Below are 20,143 nucleotides of genomic sequence, written 5' to 3'. Positions count from 1 at the left end.
AGGCACTCACTTGTGTTCAAACATGCGAAAATGGAAAATGATTCATTATTCTGTCTCATAACGCAGAAAAGACCCAAGAGATCCATTCCAAGACAATTATAGGGGATGCTTTTACTGAACCAGGGAATCCAAACTGCATCGTTGCAAGTTTTAAGAACCACCTGTCCCATTGTCCACTTGAGGCCAAATCCTTTTACTTTACAGCGCTTAAAAAAGCACCAAACTGTTCTTGGCACTCAAGGGAACCCATGGCCTCATGATGCCCAACATCAACCAGGCAGCCACTCTGCATCATATCATATACCAGCCACAGCCTGAGCCTCACAGTCCCTATACCAGCCACAGCCTGAGCCCCACAGTCCATATGCCAGCCACAGCCTGAGCCTCACAGTCCCTATTCCAGCCACAGCCTGAGCCCCACAGTTCCTATACCAGCCACAGCCTGAGTCCCACAGTCCATATACCAGCCACAGCCTGAGCCCCACAGTCCCTGTTCCAGCCACAGTCTCTATACCAGCCACAGCCTGAGCCCCACAGTCCATATACCAGCCACAGCCTGAGCCCCACAGTCTCTATACCAGCCACAGCCTGAGCCCCACAGTCTCTATACCAGCCACAGCCTGAGCCCCACAGTCTCTATACCAGCCACAGCCTGAGCCTCACAGTCTCTATACCAGCCACAGCCTGAGCCCCACAGTCCCTATTCCAGCCACAGTCTCTATACCAGCCACAGCCTGAGCCCCACAGTCTCTATACCAGCCACAGCCTGAGCCTCACAGTCTCTATACCAGCCACAGCCTGAGCCCCACAGTCCCTATTCCAGCCACAGTCTCTATACCAGCCACAGCCTGAGCCCCACAGTCTCTATACCAGCCACAGCCTGAGCCTCACAGTCCATATACCAGCCACAGTCCATATACCAGCCACAGCCTGAGCCCCACAGTCCATATACCAGCCACAGTCCATATACCAGCCACAGTCCATATACCAGCCACAGTTCATCCGCTGTCATAAGCAGGTTTGGAATTGGGAGAGTTCATGACCCTCATTTCATATCGATAAAAAGTAAAAGTTAATAAATATTATTTATTCTAAGAGCCTGCACGTTGGTGTCCTTTCGTCCTGCCTAAATTTATTTTCCAATAATGACCGGCGGACTATACATTATCCCTAACTTATCATCAGCTAATTACCCAATTTACCCATAATCTTCATCTCTATAACCTCTCTATCAGATGGTCGGATAACAAAGGGAGAACAAACACACACACACATACTCAATCCATTGTTACCGGTCTACTCATCTGCACATCTGAGTCAAGTAACAGCTGCCCATGCTAAAGCAACACCTGTGTGTGTGTGTGTGTGTGTGTCTGTCTGTCTATCTGTCAGCCCATGCCAAAGCAACAGCTGTGAATTTTTCTATGAAGATTGGTGGAGGATTAGTTGGAGAATGATCAATTAGTTCTGTGTTTAAAAGATTGTTTGATTTGTTTTGGGCCATGTGCATGTGCCATCACTGGCCTTTAGAATCACATGTTCACAGACTTTATGGAAAGAACAGCTTGTGCCTCGGAACGCATCTGCTGAGAGGAATATCAGGGGCCTGGTTGACTCCAGACAGACAGACTGATGGACAGACAGGTGGACCAAGGGCGTAACTATAGGGGGTCCAGCAGGTGCGGCTGCACCTGGGCCCATGGGTCTTGGGGGCCCGTAGCCGGGGGGTTTTCGCGCCCAAGAAAAATATCTGCGCAGGGGAGGGTGTGCGGCGGCGGCGGTTAGTGACATACCCTGACAATTTCACAGTTTTTCGTGCCCCAGAAAAATATCTGCGCATGGGGAGGGGCCGTGGTGGCGGTTACAAACATGGGGTACGGGACTGCAAAATGTTTGGGAACCAACTGCCTTACGCCACTTACTAGGGCCCATCATAATAGCCTGCACCTGGGCCCGTCGTAACTACGTTGTAACTGAGGTGGACAGAACGACAGATAATATAATTAGACAGATATAGGTGCAAAGTTGAACAGACACAGACAGGTCGACAGGACAGCCTGACAGATGGATGGAGTCAGACAGATTCTATACCCAGTGTGTGTGTGTGTGTGTGTGTGTGTGTGTGTGAGTGTGTGTGTGTGTGTGTGTGTGTGTGTGTGTGTGTGTGTGTGTGTGTGTGTGTGTGTGTGTGTGTGTGTGTGTGTGTGTGTGTGTGTGTGTGTGTGTGTACATGAGCATGCTGATAATTCACTTGTAAACACAGAAATGACAAGAAAATGTGAACCAGAAGACAACCATGACCTGCACCGTTTGCATTTACACACACTGTCCACTGTGTGGCACCATAGCCCAGAAAAGCAAAACAATAAACCAGCAATGTATTGCAATCACTCATATCTGTATGTGTGTGTTTGAAGGCTTTAAGTGACTGTGTGCGTGTGTGTGAAGGCTCTAAGTGACTATAAGTGTGTGTATTGAGGGGCTGAGTGTGTATGAGTGCTGTTTAATCAAATGATAAGAGGGTTGGGAAGACTGAGAAACAGACAAATAGACTATATCCTTCTTAATGGGATATATGTGTGTGTGTCACTGTCTGTCTGTGTGTGTTTGTGTATTGGTGTGTATGTAAATGCATGTGTGCGTGTGTGGTTGTTTGTGTGTGTGCACAATAATTTGTCTGTGTCTGTATGTAGTTATAAAGGCTGTTTCATAACTCTCTGAGTGTGTGTGTGTGTGTGGCTGTGTGTCTGTGTTATCATATCTCCCATTCTGCTAATGCTCTGTGTGTGAGTCTGTGTCTGTTGGTGTGTGTGTGTGTGTGTGTGTGTGTGTGTCTGTCGGTTTGTGTGTGTGTTTGTGTGTGTCTGTGTTTATGTGTGTCGGTGTCTATGTGTGTGTGTGTGTCTGTGTGTATCATATCTCCCATTCTGCTTATGCTGTGTGTGGGTCTGTGTGTGTGTGTGTGTGTGTCTTCGTGTATCATATCTCCCATTCTGCTTATGCTGTGAAAAGTCACTCCTAAAGTTTGCATTGATTGGGTCTCCTAATGCCCATCTTAGGTTTCCTACGGCAACCACAGAGCCTCTTGCACCCAAAGTTGCTGTTGTGTGTGTGTGTGTGTGTGTGTGTGTGTGTGTGTGTGTGTGTGTGTGTGTGTGTGTGTGTGTGTGTGTGTTAGTCTGTGTATATGCGCCTGTGCATGAGTATGTGTTTGTGTATGTATCACTGTTTGTGAGAGAGAGGGTACACTCGTGTGAGTGTGTGTATTTGTGTTTTGGTCTGTCATGGTTTCTTGGATGTAAGGAAGGAATCTACACACACAGTTAGGCCTAACTCAATCATGGTCAGCAGTGTGTGTGTGAGTGTGTGTGTGTGTGTGTGTGTGTGTGTGTGTGTGTGTGCGTGGCCTAACTCAATCATGGGTAGCAACATCAGGCTTGTAAGCACAATTACACCCTTACAGCAGCTAGGTCTGCAGAAATTCAACACCAATGTGGCCTCACAATGAGCAATCAGATCACTGAAGAAACACACACACACACACACACACACACACACACACACACACACATCTAGAAGTCAAACAGTAACTGACAGAAACTGTACCTCCTAACTTCTCTATTGTCCCTTCAGTCACTGGACATGAGATGTGGGTTAGACACATGGATGACACACACACATACAGGGACACACATACGCACACACTCACACACATACTCAAACTCAAACACATACACACACATACACACACAGGGGCAACAAACACACATACAGGGGAACACACTCACATACACGCACACACACACACACACACATACACATACATAAACACACACACACACTCACATTCACACACACATACAGGCACACACACTCACACTCAAACACACCGAACGCACACACACACATACGGGTCACACACTCTCACACACACACACACACATACATACAGGGGCACACATACAGGGGCACACAAACACACATACATAAAGACACACACATTCACACACACATACAGGGGCACACATTCACACAGTCTCACACTCAAACACACGCACACACACACACATACAGGGGTACACAATCTCACACTCACACACACACACATACAGGGGCACACACTCACACACATACTCACACTCAAACACACACATACAGGGGTCCACACTCACACACATACTCAACCTCAAACACACGCACACACACACATTCAGGGGTACACACACTCACACAGGGACACACACTACATATAGGGGCACATGTATCATGTACATACATGTGTATTAGAGCACAGTGACGTCTGTATCTGGATTTGGACAGAAGGCTGGAGGTGGGGGTGATTTATACCTTAGCTTGCTGAGTTTCCCATCAAGGGTCTTGCTGTTAAAGCAGATGGGTCCCACGTTGATCCGAGGTTCTGCTTAAGGCTCCTCCTGTTAAACCAGTTGGGTTTGCTGCAGTGATTAGTGACCCTAACCCTAGACAGTAGTGATGCGCGAGAGGGCGTTATTTTAACACCCGCCCCAACCCGACCCAAGAAATTTTGCTAAATTCGCATTATTGTGAAACTTCAACGGCAGGTCTACATCAAACAACAACAACAACGACAGCTTTACGCAATTATTTATTGAAGAATTGTTAACAAATGCGTGGAAAACATAGCCTATGTCTATCTATGTTGTTCCCACAAACAGACACATAGCGCAGGCAATGCACACGAACTAACTGGCAAAACTATCAAAGGCAATGTAGCCCAGATATAGCCTATGACAATGTGATTAACTACACTCTTAGCGCAGTTTTGTCTAACAAAAGGGGAACAGCCTCTTCATAACAAGTAGCATACTCAATAGTTCACCTGACTACGAGGTTCCTACAAAATAAAATAAATAAATAAATAAACTAACATGTAGGCTACCTGTTTTATGCCCATCATATTTGTACAGCGCCTCACATTGAAGACACATGACGTAGTCTGCAATGGTGTCATCGGACAGCACGACTTGTCCAAATGTCTCCCACACCTTGCTCTTTTGGTCGGCTTTCCGTACAACCTTTGCGTCGCCTTTTTTAATCTTCTCTCTTATTAAGTCAGCCATTATTGGAGTCATCCTAGAAGTTTTGGCGGTGCAAACAAAAACTACGGATGGCGTGTTGGGATAAACTAACCGGAGCTGTATCTTAAACTATACCATTCTAAAAGGTAACATAATTTTTTCAAAATATAAAGTATAGAATAAAATGTGAGGTGGACACCCAGGTTATGTAGCCTAACTCAGACGACTAGCAGGAGTGGGAGCTTTGAGTGCAATAACTTTGTGACAGTGCCAGTGGGATGTATGCAATTGATAAGTTCTGTAGGCTAACGCAAAATTGCGATTTCACCTATGTATTCCAAAAGTTCCGGGTTGCGGGTTTTGACTATTTTGACCCGCCCCACCCGAACCCGCGATACTAAGAGAAAACTGCTACCCAACCCACCCGACCCGCGGGTGCCCGCGGGTGCCCGCGGGTAATTGGGTAACCCGCGCATCACTACTAGACAGAGTTGGTCTGGTCTAAGAGTCAGTCTGGTCTAAGAGTAAGAGTCAGTCTGGACTAAGAGTCAGTCTGGTCTAAGAGTAAGAGTCAGTCTGGTCTAAGATTAAGAGTCAGTCTGGACTAAGAGTCAGTCTAGTCTAAGAGTAAGAGTCAGTCTGGTCTAAGAGTAAGAGTCAGTCTGGTCTAAGAGTCAGTCTGGTCTAAAAGTCAGTCTGGACTAAGATTAAGAGTCAGTCTGGTCTAAGAGTCAGTCTGGACTAAGATTAAGAGTCAGTCTGGACTAAGAGTCAGTCTGGTCTAAGAGAAAGAGTCAGTCTGGACTAAGAGTCAGTCTGGTCTAAGAGTCAGTCTGGTCTAAGAGTCAGTCTGGACTAAGATTAAGAGTCAGTCTGGTCTAAGAGTATAAGTCAGTCTGGTCTAAGAGTCAGGCTGGTCTAAGAGTAAGAGTCAGTCTGGTCTAAGAGTAAGAGTCAGTCTGGTCTAAGCCTAGACATAGACGGTCTGGTCTAAGTGTAAGATCTGCCTCATCTATGATATGCACACATGTGTTTCATAGTAGCAAATAGTTTCCATCTTATCTTGACTCTCAATGAGCGGTGGGTGCCCTCTGTCTGTCTGGCCTTGACTATGCAATGTTCGTAACCAGTGTGGTGTCTGTGCTTTGACTGTCTGTTGTATGTCTATTCTCTCTTGTGTGTGTGTGTGTGTGTGTGTGTGTGTGTGTGTGTGTGTGTGTGTGTGTGTGTGTGTGTGTGTGTGTGTCTGTGTGTCTGTGTGTGTGTCTGTGTGTTTGTGTCTCTCTGTGTGTGTGTCTGTGTGTCTTTGTGTCTCTGTGTGTGTGTGTGTGTGTCTGAGGTTTGGCAGCCATCTTAGCTGTCTGACTCAGTGGAGTTTGCCATATGACCACTAGAGGGAGCAGCTGCTCTCTGTTCCTTCGTGCCACTACTGAGCGGCGTAATGGCTTGGCTGCCCCTGAAATCTAATGAAACAATTATTTTCTTTCTACCACAACATTTTTTCTTTTTACTACACACACACTTCCACTGTCTCAACTACACGTTCCAACCGAAAGCCTTGGGGGCAGGTCTTCCTTAAGGCTTCTAAAAAAAATTGTGTGTGTGTGTGTGTGTGTGTGTGTGTGTGTGTGTGTGTGTGTGTGTGTGTGTGTGTGTGTGTGTGTGAGGGAGTGTTACAGAGCTTCTGATATGTCTCTGAAGTTGAACATGAGCTCATGGTCACCAGCCTCTTGTGCCATCTGTTGGCTTCACTCATAAACACACACACACACACACGCAAGGAGAAAGCAGCGAAGCAAGAAGGGTCTGTATGCCAAACTTTACAGTCAGCAGGCCTGCTCTCTCTGTCTCTCTGTCTCTCTCTCTCTCACACACACACACACACACACACACACACACACACACACACACACACACACACACACACTCACACGTAAAGACAACAGGCAGGCACATATGAAGTTGTGGGAGACCCCTCAAGAACAGTAGCCATTACATGACAGAGGTCAAAGCACATCAGAGATCCGATTGGATCACAATGCCTGAGCCCCCTAACTCATAATGAGTGTAAGATGGAGGGGCTCTCATACTTAATGATTGTTGAGAATGAAGCACTAACTCATAATGAGTGTAAGGTGGAGGGGCTCTCATACTTAATGATTGTTGAGAATGAAGAACTAACTCCTAATGAATGTAAGAAGAGTTTTATTTTGTGTTTTTATTACGTTATTAATTACAGCCTGTCATCAGCTACCTGTACGGGCAGTGGCTCCATAGAAGGAAGATCCGGAAAGTCTGAAAAGTTATTTCTTTCTCTCAAAGTAAACGATTAAAATCCTAGTTTGCTGGGCGGTAGGCCTACATCTGTCAGTGTTATTTCTCACAGATAAACTGCTTGTTATTGTTTACAATTATGTTAAAGCTTCACTCAAGATGGATGAGTTTAAATCTTTCCATTTATGATGAGTGAAACTCTCAGTCTGCAGGTGCTGATGTGGTTAGGGAGAGAGTCAATCTTGTCAAACGAACGCAATTAAAACATTTATTAATAGTGCGGGCACATGATGGCAGCACTCCGATCCCATCCAATTCTCTCCATGGGGTCTCCATGGGGGGTTAACTGCTCTATCTCAAAGCACATGGCAGTGACCAATCTAGATCTTGGCCGCGTCAGTTCAAATCAAATGCGGAATGTTTACATCTGCTACCGTTGATTATACAGTAAATACGTTTTGAAATTAAACAAAAACACACCACAGTTAAAGTTGTATTAGTATTGATTGATTCACATCGATATGAATGGATTACATGACTAACAACTAGTGGAAAGTAGTATGAAAATATTTGTTCACTGAATTAGCGTTCTGTCCCAAACAGTTGCGTTCCAGTTTCAAAGTTTCAGTTTCGCTTTCAGTATTTCAACGTGAATGAGAGGGAGCACAAGAACTGAGCGTCTAGCAGCGTTTATCATATCATATACATTATATATGATGCATTTATATGTCTGTGGGCACGATCTCAAGCACGTGCAAAAGTTGTTGTTGTCCAATTTGAATCAGATACGAGAGACACATGCGCGCCCAGTCGAATTACCAGCGGAATCGAATCGTGTGTCCAGGGGTTTACATCGGAGTCCAGTGGGACTCAAGTCGGACACAATGAATCTAGTTCTGGGGAGACACATGTGTCCAATATCCAATTTAAATCGGACTGAAATCGGAAATTGGACACATGTGTCCGTCCACACTGACAACAGTAAATATCCAGTAACGACTCTTCCAACCATGGATATATAGACCTATATGATGTCTATGCTTCCAACGACTGGTCTCCAGCCGTCGTTCCAACCACCAGACTTTGCAACCATATTTGTGATTGATTGTTGGAACTATGCTTTTGAGAAACACCAAATTCTTATGTTACACATGTTGGACATTTTACCTTCTTGTCAAAAATAAATTATCCACAATGAAGGGCCTACGTGAGGTGATTTCAATATATACATGTCTATGGTCCGGCATGGCTACGGATACCCCTTGGCCGTGATTGGTCCGCTACGGAGGTATGTTTATCTCCATTTTCTGGCTCATCGGCCCCGCTCAAGGACCAAGCTGCTATTGGGCAATCCGCGATTTCGACTTCCGGGTCCAAAAAATATGCGCATTTTCAGCGCTTGCATGTCAAGAAACAAAATTAGTACGTTTCACTCGATAAAATGGTAAAATTAGTAGGTTTCACTCGATAAAATAGTACACAATTAGAGGTTACACAATTAGAGTTTAGGTAGCAGTCGATAAAATAAGAAATAAATATACTTTTTTCACGTTTATTTTTTTCATGTGTATTCATTTCACAGGGAGATGGGAAGTGTCACTCGTCTTACCAGACGCTTCAGCAGGGAGACGAACCTACAATCTTCTCAACACTATACTACTTCGCCTTACTAAACTGCGTCTCTACCTCCTACACCACTGTCGGCTGATAGTGAGAAGTTTATTAATTAGGTATTTGTTCGGCCCGTACAATTAATTATTATTTATTATTATTAGTTAAGGCACTCTACAGGTACCTACAATCTTCTCATCACTATACTGCTTCGCCTTACTAAACTGCTTCTCTACCTCCTACACCACTGTCGGCTGATAGTGAGAAGTTTATTTATTAGGTATTTGTTCGGCCCGTACAATTAATTATTATTTATTATTATTAGTTAAGGCACTCTACAGGTAATATTGGCATGGCCCTTACATACTCGGACCAGTTTAGGCATTGTAGAGGAAATATTGGCATGGCCCTTACATCTACGGACCAGTTAAAGCACCGTTCAGGTAATATTGGCATGGCCCTTACATCCACCGACCAGTTAAGGCACTGACTGTACAGGTAATATTGGCATGGCCCTTACATCTACCGACCAGTTAAGGCACTCTACAGGTAATATTGGCATGGCCCTTATATCTACAGACCAGTTAAGGCACTTTACAGGTAATATTGGCATGGCCCTTACATCTACGGAGCCGTTAAGGCACTGTACAGGTACAGGTATTGGCATTGGCCATGCTCAAGGGCCACGCTGCTATTGGTCAATCTGCGATTTCGACTTCCGGGTCCAAAAAATATGCGCATTTTCAGCGCTTGCATATCAAGAAACAAAATTAGTAGGTTTCACTCGATAAAATGGTACACAATTAGAGGTTAGGTGTCAGTCGATAAAATAAGAAATAAATATATTGCTTTTCACATTTATTCTTTAAGGAGACGTATCAGCAGGGAGATGGGAAGTGTCAGTTGTCTTACCAGATGCTTCAGCAGGGAGACGAACCTACAATCTTCTCATCACTACACTGCTTTTCCTCACTAAACTGCTTCTCTACCTCCTACACCACTGTTGGGACAATTAATTATTATTTATTATTATTAGTTAAGGCACTGTATAGGTAATATTGGCATGGCCCTTACATGCACGGACCAGTTTAGGCATTATACAGGAAATATTGGCATGGCCCTTACATCTACGGACCAGTTAAAGCACCATACAGGTAATATTGGCATGGCCCTTACATGTACGGAGCAGTTTAGGCACCGTACAGGTAATATTGGCATGGCCCTTACATCTACGGACCAATTAAAGCACCATACAGGTAATATTGGCATGGCCCTTACATGAACGGACCAGTTTAGGCATTGTACAGGTTTTCTGTTTGCTCTGAGACTCCGCCCCCACATGCCCTTTTTGAGTTACTTTTTTGACTTTTAATTCTTGGGATCTTTTGTGTGTTACCTTTTGCCTTTGACATTTGGATCTTTTTGTGTTTTGACTTTTGAACGTTTTAATTGACCATCTGTTCTAATAAAATCCTACATTTTCCCCCGCATTTTTGGTGTGCAATTGTGTCTCTTTTCCTCCGGACCATAACAGTATGTATCTTCAACTGGTCAACAACTTAAAGTACTATTTTTACAAGCGTATTCATGTAGTATAGATGTTCAGCTTTCAGTCTGTTTTAAAGCTGCTTTAATAGCAAATGAGCTGTAATAGAATTTTGTGATGATCTACATGTACCAGTAAGAGAACTTTAGACAAAAGAATGAAGTGTACATCAAGATAGATCAAGAATACTTCACAGCCCAGGATACATTGTATTTTATTTTTGAACAAAAATTATATAATTTAAACCTTAAGGAATAGTTTTGTGTGTATTTTTGCTTACTCTATTCATTATTGTCAATTTACATCTTTATCTATTGACTGGTCCCCAGGGGCACAAAGGTGCCTTAACTGGTCGGTAGATGTAAGGGCCATGCCAATATAACTTGTACGGTGCTTTAACTTGTCGGTAGATGTAAGGGCCATGCCAATATTACCTGTACAGTGCCTAAACTGGCCGGTAGACGTAAGGGCCATGCCAATATTACCTGTACGGTGCTTTAACTTGTCGGTAGATGTAAGGGCCATGCCAATATTACCTGTACAGTGCCTAAACTGGTCGGTAGATGTAAGGGCCATGCCAATATTGCCTGTACAGTGCCTTAACTGGTCCGTAGATGTAAGGGCCATGCCAATATTGCCTGTACGGTGCCTTAACTGGTCCGTAGATGTAAGGGCCATGCCAATATTACCTGTACAGTGCCTTAACTGCTCCGTACATGTAAGGGCCATGCCAATATTACCTGTATGGTGCTTTAACTGGTCCGTAGATGTAAGGGCCATGCCAATATTACCTGTACGGTGCCTAAACTGCTCCGTACATGTAAGGGCCATGCCAATATTACCTGTATGGTGCTTTAACTGGTCCGTAGATGTAAGGGCCATGCCAATATTTCCTGTATAATGCCTAAACTGGTCCGTGTATGTAAGGGCCATGCCAATATTACCTATACAGTGCCTTAACTAATAATAATAAATAATAATTAATTGTATGGGACGCACAAATACCTAATAAATAAAACTCTCACTATCAACCAACAGTGTTGTAGGAGGTAGAGAAGAAGTTTAGTGAGGAAAAGCAGTGTAGTGATGAGAAGATTGTAGGTTCGTCTCCCTGCTGAAGCGTCTGGTACGACTGACACTTCCCATCTCCCTGCTGATACGTCTCCTTAAAGAATAAATGTGAAAAGCAATATATTTATTTCTTATTTTATCGACTGAAACCTAACCTCTAATTGTGTACCATTTTATCGAGTGAAACCTACTAATTTTGTTTCTTGACATGGAAGCGCTGAAAATGCGCATATTTTTTGGACCCGGAAGTCGAAATCGCAGATTGACCAATAGCAGCGTGGCCCTTGAGCATGGCCAATGCCAATACCTGTACAGTGCCTTAACGGCTCCGTAGATGTAAGGGCCATGCCAATATTACCTGTAAAGTGCCTTAACTGGTCTGTAGATATAAGGGCCATGACAATATTACCTGTAGAGTGCCTTAACTGGTCGGTAGATGTAAGGGCCATGCCAATATTACCTGTTCGGTGCTTTAACTGCTCCGTAGATGTAAGGGCCATGCCAATATTACCTGTACAGTCAGTGCCATAACTGGTCGGTAGATGTAAGGGCCATGCCAATATTACCTGAACGGTGCTTTAACTGGTCCGTAGATGTAAGGGCCATGCCAATATTTCCTCTACAATGCCTAAACTGGTCCGAGTATGTAAGGGCCATGCCAATATTACCTGTAGAGTGCCTTAACTAATAATAATAAATAATAATTAATTGTACGGGCCCAACAAATACCTAATATATAAACTTCTCACTATCAGCCGACAGTGGTGTAGGAGGTAGAGAAGCAGTTTAGTAAGGCGAAGCAGTATAGTGATGAGAAGATTGTTGGTACCTGTAGAGTGCCTTAACTAATAATAATAAATAATAATTAATTGTACGGGCCGAACATATAGCTAATAAATAAACTTCTCACTATCAGCCGACAGTGGTGTAGGAGGTAGAGACGCAGTTAAGTAAGGCGAAACAGTATAGTGATGAGAAGATTGTAGGTTCGTCTCCCTGCTGAAGCGTCTGGTAAGACAAGTGACACTTCCCATCTCCCTGCGAAATGAATACACGTGAAAAAAATAAACATGAAAAAAATATATTTATTTCTTATTTTATCGACTGCTACCTAACCTCTAATTGTGTAACCTCTAATTGTGTACTATTTTATCGAGTGAAACCTACTCATTTTACCATTTTATCGAGTGAAACGTACTAATTTTGTTCCTTGACATGCAAGCGCTGAAAATGCGCATATTTTTTGGACCCGGAAGTCGAAATCGTGGATTGACCAATAGCAGCTTGGTCCTTGAGCGTGGTCGCTGAGCCAGAAAATGGAGATAAACATACCTCCGCTACCATAGACATGTATAGGTAGACACCGCCTCCACTGCTTCTCGGTGAAACGCGTCGCCGCCATTTTGGGAAAGGAGCTCTCTGCCGTCAGAGGTCTGTCAGACGTGTCAAACTAGCGCAAGTTGCCAGGAGCTGCGGTTTATCTGGATAAAAATCACGATAACCTTTTACATTTCGCAACCAATTTCATGGAGTATTCAAGGGTTTATGCTCTACGTGAAGTGTGTGAAAAAGGTTTGCCTCTACGTTACTTTGAATCTCGCTAGTTTAATCGCCAGTCATACATGTGCATGGGTCTATAATAAACGCTTGTGCATTTTGAAAATACTGAGAAGATCTATAAACTATCGAAATAGTGCTTCTTTAGTTACTACGTATTGACCATCATTAAGAGAAAGAGCATACATCAAATAGTGAGAAACTGGCAGTCAGTGTGTTTTTCATAGTTTAATAGTTCCTTTTCAAGTATGTGCATTAAGAAACCTTGAACAGTGCAATTGGCAATACACAGTTATTTCACAAATCAACATTAGGCTACAAAAAAAATCTATATATTTCTATAGCAGTACAAATATACACATCTCAATATATACATAGCCTACACATCTCAATAGTTGAACTGTAATATAAATAACATAGCATATATATAATACAATATAATATAATGACTCAGTATAATGTGCAATGGAATAACATATGATATATATAATATATGATACAATATAATATATTTTAAGTATAAGTATATATTCATATTATAATATATATATATATATATATATATATATATATATATGTACATTTGTACAATTTGACATAATATACAATCATGCTCTTAACATTTTCAGATCTATGCAGTGCAATTGACACAATATATAATTGTGAAATAACTGTGTATTGCCAATTGCACTGTTCAAGGTTTCTTAATGCACATACTTGAAAAGGAATTAAACTATGAAAAACACACTGACTGCCAGTTTCTCACTATTTGATGTATGCTCTTTCTCTTAATGATGGTCAATACTAGTAACTAAAGAAGCACTATTTCGATAGTTTATAGATCTTCTCAGTATTTTCAAAATGCACGAGTTTTGAAAGAAAAGTGAGCGTTTATCATAGACCCATGCACATGTATGACTGGCGATTTGACTAGCGAGATTCAAAGTAACGTAGAGGCAAATCTTTTTCACACACTTCACGTAGAGCATAAACCTTTGAATACTCCATTAAATTGGTTGCGAAATGTAAAAGGTTATCGTGATTTTTATCCAGAAAAACCGCAGCTCCTGGCAACTTGCGCTTGTTTGACACGTCTGACAGACCTCTGACGGCAGAGAGCTCCTTTCCCAAAATGGCGGCGACGCGTTTCGCCGAGGCAACGGGCTGAAGCAGTGGAGGCGGTGTCTATCTATACATGTCTATGTCCGCTACGACATCATTTCCGGAAACTCACATTTCTGGACCTCGTCTTTCCTGTTTCATTCCCTATATATCACAACACCGCCATATTCAAAATCCACACACAACCTAAGAAGATGGAGATATTGGAATGCGTATTGCATTTGTGAAATCTTGTGAGACGTCGTTGAAATACGACCATCAGGTAAATATTTCTCAGCCACTTTTTGCTCGCGGTAGCAGTGTATTCAGAGTGACACTGCAGATAGAAATTGTCGTTGTGTGCTTCAACATTTTGCAAAACGGGATAAACTGAATGAGACTGCATTGTAGATGATAAAGACCAAACTGTTTGTGGCGAGTTGGCACACTAACAGTGCTATTAGAAATATGTAGGAAATACCCGCTTTAGAGAGCACAGGTTTGTATTGCTCATAACTTGACTGTTCTCTCCCTTGAACTTTGCTTTGGACAAAAGCGTCTGCTAAATGACTAAATGTAAATGCAGATGCGGTTTTCATATTGCTAACGGAGTTACTGCCTGTTCTTGAAGGGCTTACATTGTTGATGAAATGAATGCAGTTATGTAATATATCATCATTGTAGCCAAATGCAAATTTCATATTGCTAACAGACAAACAACTGCCTGTTCTTTTATTATTATGAACAGCAGACAGAGCCATTATGCAGGGAGGAAAACCTGCATAACGTATCATCCACCTCAGCACCTGAGGCCTGGGGCGAGTCCGTTGCGCAATCCACCTCAACCTGCCACCCACCACCCAGGTTTCTGACTCCGTCCACCCCTTCACCCTCCAGGATACCGCCATCTCCTTGTCTGCCATCCCCCTCTCAAGCCTCCATGGTACCGCCATTCCCACGCACAGCAAAGAGAAGACGGCCGGCCAGAGAAGACCAGAGTGTCTTTGATGCAATGACGAGGCTCGAGGAGCGCAGGGCCCAGATGTATAGGCACTTTGCGCTGGTGGAACCTTCTCCACCACAGTGTTTATACACTTCCTTAGGGATTACCTTTGGTATCATGGTGAAAAACTTGCACAAAAGTGTGCAACATGACATTATAAAGCGTGTTTACACCTTGCTGCTTGAAAACCAGGCTGACCACCCACGTTTTGTAAATACTTCCAGCTGTAAATAGTTTTATATTCCATTACCTTTTTGCACACGTTTACTTTACTTATTTTGCTACTTTTTTATATTACCTTTTTATTTCTAATACTTATTTTGCGCTCCATTTGTTCTTTACTTGCACTATTACGTATCTTGTGTATAATTGTTTGAATATACATTTGTTTTAGAATAAAACCCATACCTAACAGTTTTTTTTTTTTATTTGCATGGCTAAATCAGCATCAGTTCATTTCTCACACCTAAAGTCGTTCATACAGCCTGCAGTTTAAACAACAGGGCTGATCATATGTCAAGATACTATGCTGCTTCTTTGTAAATAGTTATTTTCATGGCTAAAAGTCAGAATAGCAGGTCATCAGGTAGGAAAGAGTATGCTGTTTGAGGCTTGCACATGTCAATGCCCAGGGCTATGGATGCAAATACCCTTGTAGACAAAAGACAACCATCAGTTTCTGATAGCTCTAGCTCCGAGACACACAGCAGACAAGAAACATTTCTGATGAGTCTCTACATAGACAAAAGGCCAGGAGCCAACTGATGTGTGGGATTATGGACGAAATTCATCTGCATGTAACCGGTAAGCCCATTGGGTCGTTAGCAGGTCATCAGGAAAGAGTATGCTGTTTGAGGCTTGCACTTGTCTATGCCCAGGGCCATATGGATGCAAATACCTGTTGCTGTAGACAAAAGCAAATCGTTAGTTTCTGATAGCTCTAGCTCCGAGACACACAGAAGACAGGAACCATGTCTGATGACTCTCCATAGATAAAAGGCCAGGAGACAACTCATACAGTGCCTTGCATAAGTATTCACCCCCTTGTTGTTTTTCTCTTTTATTGCTTTTATAAATCAATCTTGGTCAATATAAGTTGGCTTTTTTGACAAAAACAATCACATAAAGGCCCTCTTCAATGTCTAGGTGTTTTCTACACAGTTATGTCAATTAAATAAAAGTATGTAATGAAAAATAAGACATTGCATAAGTACTCACCCCCTTTAAAGTGACTGACCTAATTCAACACAGGTCCAGCCAATTGGTGCTAAGTCTCACAATTAGTGAAATAAGGATCAGTGTGCAGTGAATGTGTAATTGTAATATAACGACACTTGTGTCTGGAAAGTCCATTCACTGGTCAGTATTTAGTAACAGTATTACTGGCTACTGTTGCACAATGAAGAAAGATCACTCCAAGCAACTCAGAGAAAAGGTTATTGAAAAATATAAGTCAGGGGAAGAATTAAAACAATGTCCAAGGCACTAAACATCCCCAGGAATTCTGTTAAATCCATCATCAAGAAATGGGAGGAATATGGCACGTGTTAATCTGGCTAGAGCAGGCCATCCCCACATATTGAGTGACTGTGCAAGAAGGAGACTAGTGAGAGAGGCCACCAATACACTTATAAGGACTTGAAGGAGTTACAAGCTACCGCAACTAAATTGGGGGAGATTATGCATACAAAAACTTTTGCCCAGGTTCTTCACCTATCAAAGCTTTATTGAAGAGAGCCACTGTTGAAAAAAATATGGACCAAATATCGACTAGAGTTCGCCAAAAGGCATGTGGGAGAGTCCGTGGTCAAGTGGAAGAAGGTTCTGTGGTCTGATGAGACCAAAGTGGAGCTTCTTTTCAAAAGTGTGTGTGAGCATGTGTGTCTTCGTCTGTATCTGCGTATAGATGGTTGTGTGTGTGTATGTGCGAGTCACCACAGACAAACATCCATTCACACTAGCACACTGAGCACAGCACTCACACAGAGACACAATCTTGTTAATTCCCAGCAGATATTCCCTATTTTTTAAAGTAGGATTCCCACCAGATATTCCCTATTCTTTAAGGTAGGAGTCCGAGCAGATATTCTCTATCCTTTAAGGCAGGTTTCCCAGCAGATATTCCCTATTCTTTAAAGTAGGATTCCCAGCAGATATTCCCTATTTTTTAAAGTAGGATTCCCAGCAGATATTCCCTATTCTTTAAGGTAAGAGTCCCAGCAGATATTCCCTATCCTTTAAGGCAGGTTTCCCAGCAGATATTCCCTATCCTTTAAGGAAGGGTGCCCAGCAGCTATTCCCTATCCTTTAAGGCAGGATTCCCAGACGATATTCCCTATCCTTTAAGGTAGGATGCCCAGCAGATAGACATCGGGCCTGTGTAAAAAACAGCTCCCCTCCAGCCGGCCATCAACATGCAAATTCATATAGGCTGTTCTAACTGAAATGACCAGTATTTAGAAGGGTGCTATAGCAGTTTACTGAGCATAAGGTATAGCTTTACATTATCACTATAATATCATTTTGACCATTTACCTACTTTTCTATGTAGTACTATATTACTACTTTATTAGTTTCTATGTTCTATGTGTGTAGATACACATATGACATTCACAATGGCAATATAAACATTTTCTGTGGTTGTTTGTCTTGTGGTTTATGTGGTACCTTGCTCTTCATGCTGACCGTCCACAAATGACCACATACTGTATAAAGGGAATGTGTACAATTGTGTTCAAGCTTCTCTTTCCAAAAGCCAAAAAGGGAGGACACACTGTCAAACAGTAAAGACAGAGCCAACATTATTAATTCAATCACTACTTCAAAATGTGCAAAGAAACGAAGCAAGGTGCAAAAAAATAAAAAAAAAAAGACCTTTTCTCACTTCACAGGATATGTCTGAACCCGACGTACTGCCCTGCAGCATCAGGGAGCTCCCTTCTTAAGCATGCAAGGGCCTTTATGCGCAGCACCACACATGAAGGGATGACAACACAAAGAACACAGAGAACACATTCTTCCACACACACACACTGTTTTAAGTTTACAATTACCTGATAAAAGAACTAGCTGAGTTCATTCGTTTTCATTGCCAGACTGGCAGGCTCGAGATGTGGTTTAATTTCACAACAGTGACAATTCCAAGGCTAAGGGCACAGTGTCGTTACCTGGCTGTCACCACTGATAGAAAGTAAGACAGACATGTAGGCTGCAACGGAAGTCGTTTGTTTGAGTGCGTTACCTGCAGTTGTCAAAGGAAGTTGCAGGAAGCGTCGCATGAGGCTCATGCGGTCCCGTAGATTTAGAACATAAATGTAGTTACAGCACGCTTTAATGTAAAGATGGTGCCATACTTACAGTGTGTGTGTTTGTGCCATACGATATATCTTAAGAATCTCAAATATTAAATTAGGAATAAGGAATAGGTAGAAAACGTATCCTGCTTAAAGGGCATTTATAAAGTCAGAGGATAAGGGAAAGTGCTTGAACAGACACACACACACACACACACACACTTGGGGTCTCCCTGTCCACGTGCCTGACACACACACACACATTCTCTGGGACAATAAACTTGCATTAACTGAGTGGTACAGTACTGCTGTACGGCCTAAAGTTCAGTGGTCTGTGCCGCTGTGGTTATCTCTGATAAGAGCTCACATTTGTGTGGTGATAGGGAGAAGAAGTTCAAAGAGCACAAGGCAGTCACACACACATACACAAACACACACATACACACACATGCAAACAACACAAGTGTCTGTTACCGACATGCCTTATTCCTCTGATAAAATCAGTGACGTTCCGGAATCCACAGGTCAAACAAACATTCTAGTATTATATCGACCCTACCCTTAGTATTATATGGTTTACAAAGGCAGCCACACACAAACATTCTAGTATTATATCGCTCAAAAAGGCAGCCATTAAGCATCAGACCCATCAGCTGCTTCCCTAACATTTATCAGATGTATTAATCACACACACACACACACACAACCTCGCTCACTGAATATTTAACCCATATAGTCACCCTGGTCCAGACTCATGTGTGTGTGTGTGTGAGATGAGAGAGATGCATACCAAACCTGTTAATGTATTAGGTAAAAACAACATAGGGATAGATAATGATATTTTATTCCCACTCAGTCTTCTATAAAGATTCATTCATGTATGTCGTGTATTCCCACCTGACTGTATTTAACGTGACACTATAGAATAAAAACCCCGGCCTGGTCTTTTGCCAGTTAACCTATGAACTATCCAAACTATCTGTAACCCAGCTACGAACTATCCTAGCTATCTCTAGGGAATCATGTTAACCTAGCTATGAACTATCCTAACTACTTCTAGGGAATCATGTTAACCAAGCTATTAACTAGTTTACTCTTGCGAATCATGTCAACAGTTAGCAGTTGCCATGGTGTGTTAATTTGAACTTTAACTAGTTTGAACTAGTAAAACTTATGTATTTTAAGGCCAAGCAGCTAAGCGGCACGGGCAAACTGAGGGTTTCCACTTTTTCCTATTATAAGATAAGATAAACTTGTATTAATCTCTGTAGGGAAATTGAGGTGTAACAGCAGCAAGGAAATATGAATCAAGTATATTCATACAAATACAAATGAATAGATACAAATTTAAATAAAAATAAATAAAATAAGATTAGTACAACTCAGTTGGCGTATATTAGATATTAGATAAAAGTTATTGTGTTCAGTTTTGGAGCCTGATGCCTACTGGCACAAAGGACTGGCCAAGGCGCTTTGTGGGGTGCCGAGAAGGGATCAATCTGTGGCTGAACGTGCTCCCCATATGCGCTAGCTCTTCATAGAGGGGATGGGAGGGGTTCTCCAGGATAGCATGCAGCTTCCTCCTCGTCCTCTCCTCCGCAACCGCCTCCACGTTGTCCAGTTCAGTTCC

Source organism: Sprattus sprattus, assembly GCF_963457725.1.
Source record: "Sprattus sprattus genome assembly, chromosome: 12".
NCBI lineage: Eukaryota > Metazoa > Chordata > Actinopteri > Clupeiformes > Clupeidae > Sprattus > Sprattus sprattus.
Note: the sequence above shows the minus strand (reverse complement) of the source record.